This window comes from Grammomys surdaster, unplaced genomic scaffold (assembly GCF_004785775.1).
Source record: "Grammomys surdaster isolate TR1022 unplaced genomic scaffold, NIH_TR_1.0 64, whole genome shotgun sequence".
In the NCBI taxonomy this organism is placed as follows: Eukaryota; Metazoa; Chordata; class Mammalia; order Rodentia; family Muridae; genus Grammomys; species Grammomys surdaster.
Genome location: NW_021604566.1, coordinates 8,028,747 through 8,037,315, shown reverse-complemented (window position 1 = coordinate 8,037,315; position 8,569 = coordinate 8,028,747).

Below are 8,569 nucleotides of genomic sequence, written 5' to 3'. Positions count from 1 at the left end.
ATATAGATATAGATATAGATATAGATATAGATATAGATAGATAGATAGACAGATAGATAGATAGATAGATAGATAGATAGATAGATAGATAGATAGATAGATGATAGATAGATAGAAAAGTAGGAAAGAAGAAAATGAATAAAAAGAAAGAATATTTAAAGTGAAAATTGTGTTGCCTCTTTGTTTTTAATGCCAGAAACCTTTTTTTTTCTCCTTCTCTTGTGAGAAACCCAGAAGGAGCAGAGCCCCCAATAAAGTCAGGAGAAACATAATCAGAATTAAAATGAAATGATAGATAGGTGATATATATATATATATATATATATATATATATACATATATATATATATTAGATAAAATTTTGTTATTAGGAGAGTAAAAGATATAAGACAGACGATAATAAGATATATAGTAAAACAATAAAGGGAAAATATATACAAATCAATTAGTGAATAAAGAAACATTGTGTTAATTTTTAAAATAATAAAAAAATTATTGTTGATGCTGAGTAGTTGTGAGGGCATGTCTGGATATTTAATACTTCTACCCCAGTCAGTCTGTACTTCTTCCTTGGGGTATGTGCCTCTGGGACAGAACAAGGCTTGGATCTTCACCTTCTTTTTTGTGTGCTGTTCATCAGCCAGTCTGTGAAGATGACTAGTTATGCATGTTGGGGAGATTTTCTGAGGATATTAGTGTTACAGCTCTTTTATATGACACTCAATGAAACAGCTCTCTTAGACAACCTTTAGTGAAACAGCTTGTGCGTATACATGTTAATTGGAGTGACCAAGAGCTGTATTTGAACCTTGGAGAGTGAGAAGAAGATTTCTGGGTTAATGTAAAATAATTGGCTAGAGATTAAAGTACAAGGAATGGCTCATTTTCATGGAGAGGTATTCAAGGAATCCCTGGTACTACTTGCTGGGTGAGTTCTCATCAGGAAAGAAGAAACTGAACTTGAAAGTTTACCAAGGTCTATGTGACATTTCTCAGGTCAAAAATTGGGAGTCAGGCTCCCCAGATAAAGTCAAGTAGAAAAGAGGAAGCCCTGCTGGAAAAGGGAGTCCCTCATTTACACTGAACTCAGAGGACCTATGAGGAAATGGTAAACTATAGCCTTAGTAGTAGAATACAAGTGACCTGGCTTGAGTTAGACCTGGTTCCAATGGCTTTATTTTCTGTGCTCACTATTAAAATGTAGCAGAGGGCCAAAATTCTCTAGGCTGGGATTTTCTATGAAAAGTTTAGCTCAGTGATTTCTGGAGCTGTGCTTAGTGACATCCTTCCAACTACATGCATGCCAAATCTCTCTTCACCCCCAAGTGACTCCAAAAAGTCTACAAGGAAGGGTGGGTATCATGTTGTACTTGGTAAAGGTGAGGCCACTTGTATGCTTACCATCACTCTGACCATGTGTCTCATGCTACAAATATATCTGTGTGCTTGCTCTCTCTCCAAGTACCTTCCCTACTGGCATCTTAAGCCACCAGTATGAGAGCTCTACTCCAACCCAAATCCCATAGTATGTGTTTTTCAATGAGTTCCTGTAATATTGGAGGGACACACTGGGCCACCTAGTAAGTGGTGACTGGGCGGTATGATAATACTTCTGATATCCAAGGTAAAGAAAAATTTAGGGACTTGTTTCCTAAAGCATCATACTGGGTAATCTTTTCTCAAGATTACTGATATAGCTCCCAGCTTTACCTCCAGTGGGCATTTGAGAAATCACAGTGCTTCCTTGTCATGAGAACCAGTGCTCTACACAACCCTTGCATGACTCACTCCAAACTCTTCAGCATCTTTTTCATTATTTTCTCATGGTGTCCCTCCCTCTTTCTTTTTTTATCTATCCATTTTGTGCCCCTATTACACCCAATGTACTCAGCTCCGGTACAATCTTCTATCTATTCTGTAACCATTGTTTCCAGGTTTCTCCAAGTCTCTGTCCATTGTTAATCCTCAGTGTGTCTTCCCAGTCTTCCAACTGCTTCCTGAGAAGCTGCTGCTTACCTCTAACCTGCTATCTTAATTTCTCCTATACTCCTCAATGTACTTAAAATTTTATTGCATATATTCATGGTGCATGACGATCTATTACACAAAGGTATTTTCATGGAAGTATGTTGAGAATACCCCGCAGAGTCCCACCTCCCCTTTCTTCACGCTCCAGCTCTGTAGTCTATCATGTTTTGTAGAGCACTTTCCCCACCTGCTGTGCTGATGGTGGGAAAGCAGAGAAGAAAATGGTAAGAAGGTAAGAAGGTAGGAATTCTTCCACTTGATGCCCTGTCTTTCTACTGGAGGTGGACTCTACAGGTTTCCTTTCCCCACTATAGGGCATTTCACCTAAGGCCCCTCCCTGCCTTTGAGTCCTGAGAATCTCTCCCCTCCCAAGTCTCTGGTACATTCTAGAGGGTCCTTCTACCTTCTACCTCCTAACGTTGCCTGTTTCCATTCTTTCTGCTGCCCCTCAGGGCTTCAGTTCTGTCTCACCCCCAAAAACCTGATAATGTTCCCTTCTTTCCCTTCCTGTCACCTTTCCCACCCAGCTTCCTTCCTCCCTACCCCCACCTGTGATTGCATTCTTCTCCTTCTCAAGTGGGATTGAGGCATCCTCACTAGGGCCCTTTTGATTGTTAGCCTTCTTGATTTCTGAGGATTGTATCCTGGGTATTCTGTACTTTTTTGACTAATATTCACTTATTAGTGAGTAAATACCTTGTATATTGTTTTGGGCATGAGTCACCTCACTCAAGATGATATTTTCTAGTTCCATTCATTTGCGGGCAAAATGCATCATGTCCTTGTACTTAATAGCTGAGTAGTAGTCCATTGTGTAAATGAACCACAGTTTCTGTATCCATTCTTGTGTTGTGAGACATTTAAATTGTTTCTAGCTTCTGGCTGTCACAAATAAGGCTGCTGTGAATACAGTGCAATATGTGTCCTTGTGGAATCTTGGGGGATCTTTTGAGTATATGCTCAAGAGTTGTATAGCTGGGTGTGAAGGATGGGGTTGCCATCACACAGTCAAAAATTCTGACCCAGAATTGTTTCTATCTTAAAGAATTGCAGGAGCAAAAATGAAGAAGAGCCTGAGGAAAAGGAGGTCCAGTGACAGGCCCAAATTGGGATCCACCTCAAGAGGAAGCCCCAAGGCCTGACACTATTACTGATGCTATAGTATGCTTACAAAGAGGGACCCATTATGACTGCCCTCTGAAAGGCCCAACAAGCAGTTGAAAGAATAAGATAAAGATATTTACACCCAACCAATAGATAGAAGCAGATGACCCCTGTGGTTGAATTAGGGAAAAGATGGAAGAAGCTGAGAAGTAGGGTGACTCTATAGGAAGACCACAAATTTCAACTAATCTGGACCCTCCAGCCCCCTGGGGATCTCTTAGACACTAAGCCACCAACCAGGCAGCATATACCAGCTGATATGAGTCCCCCAACACATAAACAGCAGAGGACTGCTGGGTTTCAGTTCAGTCAGGGAAGATGTACCTAACCCTGGAGAGACTTGGGGCCCCAGGGTGTGGGGAGATTTGGTAGGGTGGGGACATCCTCTTGGAAACAGGGGTGGGATGAGGGGGAGGTGGTCTGGGATGTGGAACAGTTGGAAGGTGGACCTGAATGGGGATAAAGTCTGGAGTGTACAAAACAAAAAAAGGTGAGAATCCAGCTGAGCAATCATGTGAATCAACTCAGAGTATGACCAAGGAAGAGAAGAGAAAAGGCCAGCAAAATATACTTTGGAAGTAGCATCTGAAGTATTTCTGGTGTTTAAAATATTTGAGTGTCTAAAAAAAATACAATTGAGGATGACTCATTTGTTTGTTTGTTTGGTTGGTTGGTTGGTTTTAATCTTGAGAATAAAGGTCAGTGGAAATGAAAGCAAAGGGATAGATCAGGGTTCAGTTCTGGAGAATTTCAAAGCTTCAATTATCTATTGAGCATCTCAGTAAGAATGCAAAGAAAGCACCATGTGGTGAGAATTTTGGTCTCTTTAAAAACACAGTTATAGTATGTGAATATGTTTTATTTTAATCCCAGGTGTGGGACATGGGCTGTTTCAGATTTTCCACAGCAGCTGACTCTGACTATGATTTATTTCATGCTATGACAGGGGCATGATTTTGTCTGCTGAATATAGTTTATGTTTGGAATTCTGAGGACTCTTGAGAGGGTATAAAAATGTCAGAGCCCTGAGAGGTTAGAGGCTTTTGCTCCCCCTGCTGTGACTGGTCCCTGCTGCTGCTTTTACTGGTTGCTGAATACTTTTGCTGTAATGTTGGTTGCTGGTTGGAAATATCTTGACAAAGAAGATGAAGACTGGACTTGCCCCAAAGAATTGGACACCTCAAATCAGTAGTAAATAGACTAATGAGATATCCAGCCCCTTACCCTTTAACCAAAGTGTTGGGGAGTAGTTTGGAAGAGCTTGGGGTGGAGAAGAGTGGTGGATATAAGAACCCAATAGAGTAGCCAGAAAGTACGACTTCACCACCATGTTCAAACAGTGCATCAAGCTTACAGATGTACAGGAGTCACCAGAATATAGGGGGTATTTTCACTGTGCTATTTCATCAAATTGTTAAGAAAATGAAAGTTAGGGCATGGTATCATTTAAGGTAGTGGAGATGAAGGAGAATTAGCAGAGGAACAGATTAGAAAAAGAAAGAGAAGCCACTGAAACAGAGGGAAGAAATGGTGAGTAGTTAGTGTAGAAAGGAATTCATCAAGAAAAGAATGGTATCTTATGTCAAATGCAGTAAGCCTCATAAGGGGACTCAGAACCTGGACACAGACCACCTGTGACTTTAGAACGTAGTGCACGAGAAACAGCTATTGCTTTCTGAGTGTGTACAAGAGAGGATGGGAGATGAAGAATAAAAGAAAGGAAGTCCAGTAATATTTTGCTGTAAAAAGCCTTCAAAACCTGAAAAGGTGGCTAGAAAGAAAATGGGGATCAAGAGGTGGGTAGAGATGCCTGCAGGTGACACATAAAGTGGTGAAATGTGTGAGTTCTCTTCTGATGGTGTTTCAATTTCTTTCTCAGTGAAAGGAGGGCAAGGATGGGAAAGAGTATATCTAGGTTTTAAGAGAAAAAACAATTAACAAACAACAAATTCAGTAGGTAGAATCTGAACAGATTAAAAAGATGGCACAAGTTTTCTGGGTAACCTCAGTATCCACTTTGGGTTGACAGTCAAGGATCTAAAAGACAAGTAGTTACATACAGCCATCCCTCAGCCAGCAGCTATGCATAAATGCCAACTGCACAGGTTCAGACCAGAAGAAGTGGTGAGCAAGCTTTAACCAGTGTGTGTCGGGTGGGGTGGGGTGTTTTCCCAATCACGAGGAACTTCAGAGACTATGACACATTTGAGCAGTGTTAAGCATGAAAAAGCACGAAAAGTAGAAAGGGTTAAAGCCAACAAATCGAGGAAAAGTCTAAATTCAAGTGTAGTTTCTAAAATGAGCTGACCACAGAATGGAGTTAATCAAAACAGGATGATTAAAGCTGAGACTAGAAAGGTACAGAGTAATGATAAGGTTAGGTTATATCAATATGAATTAATCTCTAGGATAAGGTCACTTACGCTGAGATCACATTTCTGACAGACCAGGAATCTGTGTTGAACAGGAGTTGATTCTGAGGTAAGTGGTGCCATGACTGTGTCTGAAGATCTAATTTTAAAAGCTACATAGCTACACAAAAAGGGTTAATTAACCCTGAAGTAATGAAAGATGGAAAAAATGAGGGGGGGTTGGATAGCAGAAATAATGTGCTGAGTGTGCTGAATATGACATGGGGCTGTTTCTTTGCATTTTTGATAATGTAGTTCTGACATTACTAAATTCCAGGGATCAGAATCTCTACTTTAGACAGAATGAGTCTTAAAGGCAGGGAGGTTAAGAATGATCACCAAGAAAAAGTCTGAGTCTGAACTTTGATGTCCTATCCATCAGGTCCATCTTTTTTTTGACAGGTGCAGTGATTATGGTGAAGTGGAATTAATAACTAATTCTGAGATGTGGTTACTGAATCAATAGGATTAGAGACTATCGAGAACAATATTGGACACAAAGCCTGGCAATATATATTATCTTACCTAATTCTCATATTAATCTTGTTTATTAAATAATATGGCAGGATCATGGGGCCAGTCATTAGCAGAGTCTGCATATGAACATATTTGCTCGACCTCTCTATACTCTTTCTTCCAGCTACGTGTAGCCATTACTTTTCAGAGATGCACCAGTATAACTTTAAAGAGACTCTAAGTGGTTCTGAATAAATATACTAATAAGCAAACCATTGCTAGTTATCTCTTTTCAGAATCTACCAGAAAATTCTCATAATTCCTATGTTTCCATGGGAACATTTGTCAGCACAGAATGTAGCATTCTTCATGTCATAGGATGTTCTCTCTAGAAATTCATCCATTCACTTCACTAATACTTACTGAGCAAATATTCTATGCAAGTGCTGTGTTAAGGGCAGAGGATTCCATCCTCTCAGTTTTACAGGAAGAGTCAATCTGTCTGTACCAAACACCTCAGCTACTCTACAGGGCTTTCTGAGTCTGGTACAATTTAAGTCATTGCATTTGACCTAGAATACACTCTATCTCTGAGGACCTAGTTACCTAAGAGATCTCCCTAGTGGGTTTGGCACAAAGCACCATTGGTACACTGGAGCTGGATTTGAATTCTGGAGAAAAAGAACTAGGGTATTTTCCAAAGAGAACTTCCTATTCAAAATGGCCCAGGGTTTAAGATGGATTTTAAAAGACCTAACTCTAAGTGGCTTGGGTTGCCTCTCGTCCTTACCACCCATCTTTTACTAGAAAATTTGGTTTAGCACTTACATATAGTTACTTATGGGACCATGGTCACAAACTCTCCTACCAGGGTGTCAGGCAAAGACCAAGTAGCAGAAGCCTTGGGCACTAGTGTTTAAGGACAATTGGTCCTGTGTTCACTGGGTGAGAAGAATCTCACTTTGGTCAGGTTGGTGCTAAAATAGTGGAGTGTTGTAGCTCGTGGTGGTGTGGTGATGTGTCAGTGAGGGTTTTTACATGCAGAGGATGTCACTATACAGGAATGCAAACTCACCTGTAGCTGCCCTGGGGAGGGGCCAGGGAATGGGGAATGTTAAGCTGTATCTGCAGATCCATTAAGAGGCTGACTGGAACTCTTCCTGGGTGTATCGCCAGTGGCCCCGCTTACTCTGAACTCTGATGTGAGTTACATTGCAATTTAAGAATTACCCTCTTTGTCCCTTACATTTGAAAAGCTAATCGAGGCAAACTAAAGCACAGGTTTTCTTAATTTAAAAAAAAAAGGAAAATATATCTCATATTTTATTGGGATTTAAAGATTTTTTTAAACTGCAACATATTTTATTCTTACAGTCAGTCTTCATTTGTGAGACCATACAGTAAGTCTGTACGTTTATAGGTTTAAGGGAAGGTAATTGCAGTTTTGGAGCAAGAAAGGTGGCATTAGCTTCGTAATCTGCCACTCCCGCGCGGGGCCAAGGGCTGGGCTAGTCCTCTTTCTCCTGGTTACTAGCTATGTCCCTCCTCCCACCGCGCTCTAGGCTGCCGCCAGAGGTGTAGCGTTGCCCACCTGCGGTTAGGAGTGGTCCCGGCCACTGTGTCTGCCTAGTACTGGCGCCTCAGGCTCCTTATACTCAGGAGGGGCTTGGGGGACACGTAATCATCTCTTGAGATGGGTAGAACCCCAGGGCCTTCACCTTTCTCCAGGCTGGGGTTTTGGCAGTACAGCATCCCTGGGGGTGCCCTCTCCTTATCCCGAGGACCCGCCCTCTGCTGCCAGCTTTGCTTTAGGTGTTCCAGCCCTGCAGGTCCTGTGCCACCCAGGATCTCCAAAGCATGGCACGCCCACTACCACCGCCAGTACAGGGGCCCTAGCTTCCTAGTTAAAGTGTGCTGTTCACCCTCGCCAGCAACACACCTAGCACCATACCACACCCCACCAGGTGCCCGAGCGCCCCATACAATACAAAAAGACCAGCTCTTCCCCAGCCCTCGCCGCTGCCACACCCGCATGTGTCCACGGCCCTCTGCCCTCGGCGGTGGCCCAACGCGGAGACTCTTAACACGCGGCGCGCTCTGCCCACCCCATCCCCCATCGTCGAGGAAATCCACCCAACGCTCTCTGAAATCCCACGAGCTCGGGCCTCCGATTGCCTTGCTGCTACCCTCCGCGTCCAGCACTGGCCAGTCCGGCACCCCCACCCGCCGCTCCCCTCGATCCCGGCCCCTCCTCCGGGCCCTCCTTCTCGCCCCTCCCCAGCCGGGGTGGGAGCGGCGGCAGCTGGAAGGGAAGGGATGAGGTCATCCTCTCCCTCGGAGTCAGCTGGTGGAGGAGAGGCTGCGGGAGGAGGGAGCGCGCGCGAGGGGAGGAGAGGAATGTGCAGGTCCGAGGAGCGCCGCGGCGGCCGCTGCTGCTCCTGCTGCTGGCGGCGGCGGCGGCTCGTGCTGCAGCCGCGGGGCCGGGCCGGCGCGGAGCGCGGGCGGCTGTC